Source organism: Salvelinus sp. IW2-2015, unplaced genomic scaffold (assembly GCF_002910315.2).
Source record: "Salvelinus sp. IW2-2015 unplaced genomic scaffold, ASM291031v2 Un_scaffold3704, whole genome shotgun sequence".
NCBI classification, from domain to species: Eukaryota; Metazoa; Chordata; class Actinopteri; order Salmoniformes; family Salmonidae; genus Salvelinus; species Salvelinus sp. IW2-2015.
Genome location: NW_019944981.1, coordinates 1 through 10835, shown reverse-complemented (window position 1 = coordinate 10835; position 10835 = coordinate 1). Strand labels below are relative to the sequence as shown.

Here is a 10835-nt window from a genome sequence, read left to right as displayed (position 1 = left end):
ATTTCATAACTGTACCTAATTGCCTATCGTCTGTAACCTGTTAGTGTCTTAACGAACTGTTCCACAGGTGCATGTAATTGTTTATGGTTCAATGAACAAGCATGGGACAGTGTTTAAAACCCTTTACAATGAAGATCTGTGTGAAATTATTTGATTTTTACTAATTATCTTTAAAAAGACAGGTCCTGAAAAAGGGACGTTTTCTTTGCTGAGTTTATGTGTGAAATTAGTTTGGATTTAGAATGGACTATTATCACGCACCTGTCTGGAACAGCAGAGGGAAAAAATACAAATTATCTGTGCACTTAATAGCGAATGGAGGACGCTTTCACCGTGGTTCATTTTCATACCAGCCTGGGACTATACTCCTGTTGTAAAGATAAGCAATGTTGCTTAATATTAGTAAGTTGAGAAATAAATATAGGGGCTAGCCTATAGAAAGCTGTTGGCATCCTCCTCTTTTATTATGGCCATCACTCTGTTTTCTCACGCAATTGCAAAGCCTATAGAAATGTTGCACAACATGAGCTCATGGGCTTCATGAAGTGTTTGATTAGATTTTCGATTACATTTGCATTGATGTCAGAATGATTAGAGGACAGTAATGGATATTGTTAAACGGTCATGTGCCTTTCATGACTCGTGACCACCGATGTCGTAGATAATTTTTAAAATATATGTTCAAATACGTCCTTCTGTGAAGTAGTGACGTGCAACATACGCCTAGCTTCGAAATGGTCACAAATATGGGGTTAGATTCTGACCATGCTGAACTATTCCAACCATACCCTGACAGATTTCAATTTGTATTTAACCTTTTATTATTCAGGCAAATCAGTAAGAACAAGTGTTATTGGACAGAGTTGAGCTCACCCATCCTATTAACTTCCGGCCTTGTCTCTAGTCTACAGACATTCGCCCCAGACCCTTATTCTGCCACCCCTAACCACCTTCACTAGCGTCTGCCTGTCTCCATGCACCCATACGGTACCTATTCAGGATATACCATTCAATTACATTTGAAGAAAGACCAAGTTAAACCCTGAACAACTCTGCTGTTCAGTAATATGAGCTGAACACTATGCGACTGATGAGGAGGCCAAATCACCGAGAGCGATGAGGGGAAGAGGTCAGAGAAGGATGATGAGAGTGACTGAGGGGGTCAAGAGTCAGAGAAGGAGGATGAGAGTGACTGAGGGGTCAAGATTGAGACGAAGGGGATGAGAGTGACTGAGGGGGTCAAGAGGTTAGGAGAGAGAGGACTGAGGGGAAGGGTCAGAGAGGAGGTAGAGTGACTGAGCGGTCAAGAGGTCAGAGAAGGAGGGTGAGAGTGACTGAGCGGGTCAAGAGGTCAGAGAAGGAGGAGGGTGAGAGTGACTGAGGGGTCAAGAGGTCAGGAAGGGGAGGTGAGAGTGACTGAGGGGTCAAGAGGTCAGAGAAGGGGGTGAGAGTGACTGAGGGGGTCAGAGGTTAAGGAATGGAGAGATGAGAGTGACTGAGGGGTCAAGAGGTCAGAGAAGGAGAGGATGAGAGTACTGAGGGGTCAAGAGGTCAGAGAAGGGAGGTGAGATGACTGAGGGGGCAATAGGTCAGAGAAGGGAGGATGAGAGTGACTGAGGGGTCAAGAGGTACAGAGAAGGGAGGATGAGAGTGACTGAGGGGTCAAGAGGTCAGAAAGGGTGAGAGTGACTGAGGGGTCAAGAGGTCGAGAGGAGATGAGAGGATAGGGTCAAGAGTCAGAAGGAGGATGAGAGGACTGAGGGGTCAAGAGGTCAGAGAAGGGAGGATGAGAGTGACTGAGGGGGTAAGAGGTCAGAGAAGGGAGGATGAGAGTGACTGAGGGGGTCAAGAGTCAGAGAAGGGAGGGTGAGAGTGACTGAGGGGTCAAGAGGTCAGAGAAGGAGGGTGAGAGTGACTGAGGGGTCAAGAGGTCAGAGAAAGGGAGGGTGAGAGTGACTGAGCGGGTCAAGAGGTCAGAGAAGGAGGGTGAGAGTGACTGAGCGGGTCAAGAGGTCAAGAAGAGGGTGAGAGTGACTGAGCGGTCAAGAGGTCAGAGAAGGGAGGGTGATGGAGTGACTGAGGGGTCAAGAGGTCAGAGAAGGGAGGTGAGAGGACTAGGGGTCAAGAGGTCAGAGAAGGGAGGGTGAGAGTGACTGAGCGGTGTCAAGAGGTCAGAGAAGGGAGGGTGAGAGTGACTGAGGGGGTCAAGAGGTCAGAGAAGGAGGGTGAGAGTGACTGAGCGGTCAAGAGGTCAGAGAAGGAGGGTGAGAGTGACTGAGGGGGTCAAGAGGTTAGAGAATGGAGGATGAGAGTGACTGAGGGTCAAGAGGTCAGAGAAGGAGGATGAGAGTGACTGAGGGGTCAAGAGGTCAGAGAAGGGAGGGTGAGAGTGACTGAGGTCAATAGGTCAGAGAAGGGAGGATGAGAGTGACTGAGGGTCAAGAGTCAAGAAGGAGGATGAGAGAGATGAGGGTCAAGAGTCAGAGAAGGAGTGAGAGTGACTGAGGGGGTCAAGAGGTCAGAGAAGGGAGGATGAGAGTGACTGAGGGGTCAAGAGGTCAGAGAGGAGGATGAGGAGTGACTGAGGGGTCAAGAGAGTCAGAGAAGGAGGATGAGGAGTGACTGAGGGGTCAAGAGGTCAGAGAAGGGAGGATGAGAGTGACTGAGGGGTCAAGAGTCAGAGAAGGAGGAGAGAGTGACTGAGGGTCAAAGAGGTCAGAGAATGGAGATGAGGATAAGGATTCAAAACATACAAAAGAACTGAACTAGGTTTAGCTGGACTGGGCTGACTTACCTGACTAGGTGGGTTTGACTGAGGTCAAGAGGTGAGAGAAGGAGATGATTGTGGGCTCATAGAATTCATATAGAAGATTTTACAGTCCCTGTGGCTTATACTGGACTGGGTTATACTGGACTGGTTCTACTGGACTGGTATACCGGACTGAGTTATACTGGACTGGGTTATACCGGACTGGTTTAGGGTTGGTGTTTACTGACTGGCTTCTACTGGACTGGGTATACTGGACGGGTATACTGACTGCTTCTACTGACTGGGTTTATACCGGACTGGGTTTAGGTTGGGTTATACTGACGGTTATATCGGACTGAGTTATACCGGACTTGGTATACCGGACTGGGTTATACCGGACTGAGTTATACCGGACTGGCTTTACCGGATGAGTTATACCCGACTGGCTTTACCAGACTGGTATTACCGGACTGGGCTTACCGGACTGAGTTATACCGGACTGGGCTTTGCTGGACTGGCTTTACTGGACTGGGCTATTACCGGACTGGGCTTTACTAGACTGGTGTATCGGACGGCTTACGGACTGGGCTTTACTGGACTGGTTATACCGGACTGGCTTTACCGGACTGTTGCTTTACAGGACTTGTATACCGGACTGGGCTTTACGGACTGGGCTTTACTGGACTGGGTTATACCGGACTGGGCTTTACCGGACTGGGTATAACCGGACTGGGCTTTACTGGAACTGGACTGGGTTATACCGGACTGGGTTATACCGGACTGGGTTTAGGGTTGCATGTACTTTCTCTAGTTTAGAGTGTGAGAGTGAACAGGGTCGATTCAACCAGCACAGAGTTGAAAGGAGGAGAGGATGGGAGGAGGAAAAGCAGAGGAATGAAGTGAAGGAAAAGGAGGAGAGGATGGGAGGAGGAAAAGCAGAGGAATGAAGTGAAGGAAAAAGAGAAACAAACAGGAGGGGGCCGTGAGTCATGGTAGATTTCCTTGAAAAGGGCTGGAGGGAGAGAGAAGAGAAAGGCACACAGAGTTGGTTACACAACTGTACCGACAGGAAAGAGAGGAATTTATGTTTTTAATTTTCCTACAGAGAGAGCCTTGAACAGAGAGAGAGGAGAGAGAGGAGAAAGGAAGGTGGATTATAGGGCTGTGGTTGTCATGACATTTTGTCAGCCGGTGATTATCATGCAAAAAGCTGCTGGTCTCACGGTAATTGACCGTTAATAAACAAACACGTTTAGCACATCCAGGCTTCCACTCAAACAAGCTGCAAACAAATCACTGATACACGCCTTTGGAACATATATATATCTTTTTTAAAGTATAATAAATCAATGTAATAATACACAAACCACAATATATGCAGTATTTATTTTAAGCAGGTGTAAAGAAACATTACGATATGAAGAAAATGTATTTCAGCAGAACAGTATATGAGTTAGCGTATTATCTGGCTATGCATGTCACGCCTTGGCCATAGAGATGCTTTTATTCTCTATTTTTGGTTAGGCCAGGGTGTGACTAGGGTAGGCATTCTAGTTTCTTTATTTCTATGTTTTCTATTTCTATGTGTTTGGCCGGGTGTGGTTCTCAATCAGAGGCAGCTGTCTATCGTTGTCTCTGATTGAGAACCATACTTAGGTAGCCCTTTTTCCCATCTGTCTTTGTGGGAAGTTGACTTTTGTTTAGGGCACATAGCCTTTAGCTTCACGGTTTGTTTTTGTAGTGTTTATTGTTTTGTTCGGTGTCATTTTTATTCAATAAAAGAAAATGTACGCTGACTACGCTGCACCTTGGTCCTCTTCTTGTAACGGCCGTGACAATGCACCACACCATAGCCTGTAGGTTTAGTTAATTTAGCAGACATGACATGCTTATAAAGTCTCCTGCCATTATTTTATATTATAAATAATATAACTTTAGCTGAATAAAATAGTAAGGATATTTTTCCCCATTCAAGAGCGAGTGTGCTTATGAAGTGACTATGTTGAGTGTAAAAAGTGATCATTTGAAACAGGTCCTATACGCTAGATTTTAGAGTTATTTGACAACTTTAGTTGTGAATGATACAACCCTTAGAATAACATATATGGTCTGCATGATGAGACGAAAGAACATGGATGATTAGAGAAAGTAGCAAAATAAAAGAACGTGCAACTTGTAAGTCGCTCTGGATAAGAGCGTCTGCTAAATGACTTAAATGTAAATGTAAATGTGCACTCCGTTCCTTGTTCTCAGGCTGCACACGCTGTTCTCTCATCATGTAGATCATATTTTCACCCATCAAACGATTCTTCATTGAATCTTGTCTTTACTAATATGTAACATTTGGAATGGCCCATTATCAAATGGGCGTTGGGGGGGGGGGGGGGGGAGACACTGTCATTTGACCCCCGAATAGCGAATGGAGCCCTTTCACGCCGATTTTCAAATGATGCTGGGTAGGTTACTTTGTTTATAGCGGAGACGTGCTTAATATGAGCAGCTGAGAAATTAATAGTAAACTTATTTCACATCACATCATCAACCACTATTTGAGGAACATGGTCTCTCTGCGCGACAGGTGATATCCCCCCCCCCCCCCCAGACTCTGTACGTCATGGCTCTCCAACTCTCTTCCTAGCAGCTACCCAGTGCTTCATTTAGGAAACCAAGTGAAATCTGTTTGGAACATGATAGTAACAATGTTTTTTCCCAACACAACACCACATATTAATTAAACTGTTGACAGCCCCTCTGCACGCTCCAGAAAGGAATGAAAGGAGAGAGAGGAGGAGATGGAAACGCATAGTGGTGAGATATTCTGTAGGTTAATTTTCCAGACTACTAATGCTGAAATATAAAACAATGCCACTATACTAGGTTATTTAAAAAAATCTATTCACTTAACTGTAGGCTAACTTGTAAGCCGCCTTCTGCACAGTCAATGAACACAGCTGCATCGCCCAGGGCTTAGATTCTCTTCCCACTCATGTGATAGAGGTTTGGAGAGTAGCATTAGTAGTACCAAGTCCATCCAATATGAATGATCATACAGTCCACACAGAAAGGCGATTACTCTAATTATAGATATAGACTGGAACAAATTAATTGTACCAAAGACTCTTAAATACGTTTTGTTTGTGTTTTTCTGCCAATGCGTGATAGTGGTGGCTATGTATTGTATACGAGGCAAATACTTATGTTCTCAATTCATGTTTTTCTTGGGGGGGGGGGGGGCTTGGGTTCATATATATGGATGTTTATGATTATCAATCACTTTAGAAAGTGTGGTTCTACCCAGTTTCAACCTGTTGTTGAACTTCTGTCTTCATTGATCATCACAGTGAGGTGAGTTTTAAAGCACCATACTGTTTTAATGATAAGTGTTTGATGTGATTTTCCATTGCATTTGCATTAATGTCAGTGTGTTAGAGGGACAATATGAGCCCTGTAGTACCAGGCCAATGAGGACCTGATGGAGGGACAATAGAGCCCTGAGTACCAGGCCATTAGGATCTGATGGAGGGACAATAGAGGCTGAGTACCAAGGCCAATTAGGAACTGATGGAGGACAATAGAGCCCTGAGTACACAGGCATTAGACCTGATGGAGGACAATAGAGCACCGAGTACCAGCCATTAGGACCTGATGGAGGACAATATAGGCCTGAGTACCAGGCCATTAGGACCTGATGGAAGGGACAATAGAGCCCGAGTACCAGGTCATTAGGACTGATGAGGGACAATAGTCCCTGAGTACCAGGCCCATTATGTGTGTTGGGGTGTATGTGGGGGGGGGGGTGACAGGAAAGAGTAGGGCTGTCAGTGCCATCAAAGCCAACGCTGTTTCATACAGAAAGACCATGGAGAGTACTACTGGCACTGAACTGCAGGTACACACACACACACACACACACAACACACACCACACACCACACAACACACCACACACACACACACACACACACACCACACACACACACACACACCTTTCTATAATATGGGGTAGAGAGCAGGGGATTCTCTCTCTCGCTGAGAATTGAGTGGGAGGTTTACTTGCCTCTCTGTGTTATTCAGTTCTGGGCTGAAGCCTTCACTTCAAATGTAATGTACCGAGCAGCTACACGCTAATGCGACAGAGGCAATTTAACATCCGTGTTCTTCCCACACACTGTTTTAACACGACAAAGGCAAACTACCAAAACTGATGGGATGGATGATCACACTGCAGTTCAGATATTAACACATTCAGTTGAACATTTATACAGCTATTAGCAGTAGTAAAACGTATGTATGTATTAAGGTATCGGACATATTTAATCTTAAAAGGTATTTTCTCTGAGAACTGATAGGAATAACCACACTAATATATATAAATGGATGCAGACCGTAGGTGTATAGATAGATCTATTGTCATAGGAAGTATTATCTAATTAGATCTTATGTTCATATAGGAGTAGGTGTATCTAGATATGTCTTGTTCATATAGGAGTAGGTGTATCTAGATAGATCTATGTTCATATAGGAGTAGGTGTATCTAGATAGAATCTATGTTCATACAGGAGTAGGTGTAATCTAGATAGATCTAATGTTCATATAGGAGTAGGTGTATCTAGATAGGTCTATGTTCATACTAGGAGTAGGGTATCTAGATAGGTCTATGTTCATATAGGAGTAGGTGTATCTAGATAGATCTAGTGTTCATAATAGGAGTAGTGTAGTTAAACAGGAGCTGTTGGGAGGAGCTGTTAGGGGGGGAGCTGTTAGGGGGAGCTGTTAGGGGGGGAGCTGTAGGGGGGAGCTGTTAGGGAGAGCTGTTAGGGGAGAGCTGTTAGGGGAGAGCTGTTAGGGGGAGAGCTGTTAGGGGGGAGCTGTTAGGGGGGAGCTGTTTAGGGGGGAGGTGTTAGGGGGAGGTTGTTAGGGGGGGAGGTGTTAGGGGGGGAGCTATTAGGGGGAGCTGTTAGGGGGGAGCTGTAGGGGGGAGTGTTAGGGGGAGCTGTTAGGGGACGTGTTAGGGGAGAGCTGTAGGGGGAGTTAGGGGGAGAGCTGTTAGGGGGAGTGTAGGGGGAGTGTTAGGGGAGAGCTGTTAGGGGGGAGCTGTTAGGGGGCTGTTAGGGGGGAGTGTAGGGGGGAGGTGTTAGGGGGGAGGTGTTAGGGGAAGCTGTTAGGGGGGGAGCTGTTAGGGGAGGAGCTGTTAGGGGAGAGCTTGTTTAGGGGGAGAGCTGTTAGGGGAGCTGTTAGGGGGGAGCTGTTAGGGGGGAGTGTTAGGGGGGAGTGTTAGGGGGAGGTGTTAGGGGGGCGAGGGTTAGGGGGGGAGCTGTTAGGGGGGAGCTGTTAGGGGGGACTGTTAGGGGGGAGCTGTTAGGGGAGAGCTGTTAGGGGGAGGTGTTAGGGGGGAGCTGTTAGGGGGGGAGGTGTTAGGGGGGAGCTATTAGGGGAGCTATTAGGGGGGCTGTTAGGGGGGAGCTGTTAGGGGGGAGCTGTTAGGGGGGAGCGTTAGGGGGGAGCTTGTTAGGGGGGAGGTGTTAGGGGGGAGCTGTTAGGGGGGAGCTGTTAGGGGGGAGCTGTTAGGGAGCTGTTAAGGGACTGTTAGGGGGGAGCTGGAGGACCAATTGGTATTGGGAGCTCCAATATCCACATCAGCATGTAAGAACTCAGTATGTATGACAGTATGGAAACTACCGCAGCCTGTCTTTTCTTCCTTTATTATCCAATATCCTCTCTCCCATTGGTCAATCTCACCTGTAGAAACCTCTGTCGGACCACCCCCTTCCTCTACTCTCGGCCAATTAGGTTGGAATTTGCCGCTAGCCCCGCCTGTCCTCCACCACCTGTCGCTCCGTAGATAAAGGAGAGTGTTGTCTGCGTTCTCGAACCTAGAACGAACACACACACACACACACACACACACACACACACACACACACACACACACACACGAGAGAAGGAAAAACAGCCACACATAAACACAGCAAGTTGTGGTCAAGTGCATTGAAAGTCCATTTCATTTTCAGACATCAAGTCGCACACAGAAGAGCAGACATGCTGTTTCCCATCAACTACAACATGTGTTAGCCATAGATGTATGATTAGAAAGAAAAATAAGGAAGGAAATAAATAGAAAGTAAATTGAAAAGCAGGGTTGTGGGCGGAAGCTGCTTCCTTTGCACGGACTGAGTCATGGGATATGTATCAAATGGCACACTATTCACTATATAGTGCACTAATGGTGTAGGGCACTATATAGGGAATGGAGGACACTATATAGTGCGTGTGTGTGTGTGTGTGTGTGTGCGTGTGTGTCCTGTATTTAAAGGGGGAGATCAAGCTGATCCTAACTGTTAAAGCACTATTTCTATTTTGTCCTGTTTATCAAAAAGTGTTGGAAAAACTTGTCAATAATCAACTGACTGGCTTTCTTGATATTCTCTCTGGTATGCAGTCTGGCTTCCGCTCAGGTTATGGATGTGTCACTGCAACCTTAAAAGGTCCTCAATGATGTCACCATTGCCTTTGATTCTAAGCGATGTTGTGCTGCTATTTTTATTGACTTGGCCAAAGCTTTTGATACGGTAGACCATTCCAATCTCGTGGGCCGGCTAAGGAGTATTGGTGTCTCTGAAGGGGGGCTTTGGCCTGGATTGCTAACTACCTCTCTCTCAAAGAGTGCAGTGCATAAAGTCAGAAAATCTGCTGTCTCAGCCACTGCCTGTCACCAAGGGAGTACCTCAAGGCTCAATCCTAGGCTCCACACTTCTCAATTTACCTCAACAACATAGCTCAGGCAGTAGGAAGCCCTCTCATCAATTTATATGCAGATGATACAGTCTTATACTCAGCTGACCCCTCCCCGGATTTTGTGTTAAATGCTCTACAACAAAGCGTTCTTAGTGTCAAACAAGCTTTCTCTGCCCTTAACCTTGTTCTGAACACCTCCAAAACAAAGGTCATGTGGTTTGGTAAGAAGAATGCCCCTCTCCCCACAGGTGTGGTTACTACCTCTGAGGGTTTAGAGCTTGAGGTAGTCACCTCATACAAGTACTTGGGAGTATGGCTAGACGGTACACTGTCCTTCTCTCAGCACATATCAAAGCAGCAGGCTAATTTTAAATCTAGACTTGGTTTCCTCTATCGTAATCACTCCTCTTTCACCCCAGCTGCCAGATTCAGATGACTATCCTACCCATGCTAGAGTATGGAGACATAATTTATAGATCAACAGGTAAGGGTGCTCTTGAGCGGCTAGATGTTCTTTACCATTCGGCCGTCAAATTTGCCACCAATGCTCCTTATAGGACACATCACTGCACTCTATACTCCTCTGTAAACTGGTCATCTCTGTATTCCCGTCGCAAGACCCATTGGTTGATGCTTATTTATATAACCCTCTTAGGCCTCACTCCTCCCTATCTGAGATATTTACTGCAGCCCTCATCCTCCACATACAACATCCGTTCTGCCAGTCACATTCTGTTAAAGGTCCTGAAAGCACACACATCCCTGGGTCGCTCCTCTTTTCAGTTCGCTGCAGCTAGCGACTGGAACGAGCTGCAACAAACATTCAAACTGGACAGTTTTATCTCAATCTCTTCATGCAAAGACTCAATCATGGACACTCTTACTGACAGTTGTGGCTGCTTTGCGTGATTTATTGTTGTCTCTACCATCTTGCCCTTTGTGCTGTTGTCTGTGCCCAATAATGTTTATACCATGTTGTGTTGCTACCATGCTGTGTTATCATGTGTTGCTGCCTTGCTGTGTTATTGTCTTAAGTCTCTCTTTATGTAGTGTTGTGTTGTCTCTTGTCGTGATGTGTGTTTTGTCCTTTATTTAGTATTGACATTTTTAATCCAGAAGCCCGTCCCCGCGAGGAGCCTTTGCCTTTTGTTAGGCCTCATATTAAATAGGAATTTGCTCTTAACTGACTTGTCTAGTTAAATAAAAATAAGAGCGCTCTGGGGGGGAACGGAGGGCGCTCTTGCGGGAACGGAGGCGCTCTGCGGGAACGGAGGCGCTCTCCCGGAACGGGGGGCGCTCTGCGGGAACGGGGGCGCTCTGTCGAGGGAACGAGAGGCGCCCTGTGGGAACGA

General features: G+C 46.3%; 1 long non-coding RNA gene across 2 annotated transcripts in view; it reads right to left on the bottom strand.

Annotated features, from left to right (window-relative positions):
- Positions 1 to 8608, bottom strand: part of LOC112076362 (uncharacterized) — an 18841-nt gene extending 10233 nt beyond the window's left edge. For both annotated transcript variants that reach the window (XR_002895170.2, XR_002895169.2), the window contains exon 1: positions 8488 to 8608. This is a non-coding gene — a long non-coding RNA (uncharacterized lncRNA). The remainder of the gene's footprint in view (positions 1 to 8487) is intronic.
- Positions 8609 to 10835: the final 2227 nt, after the last annotated feature.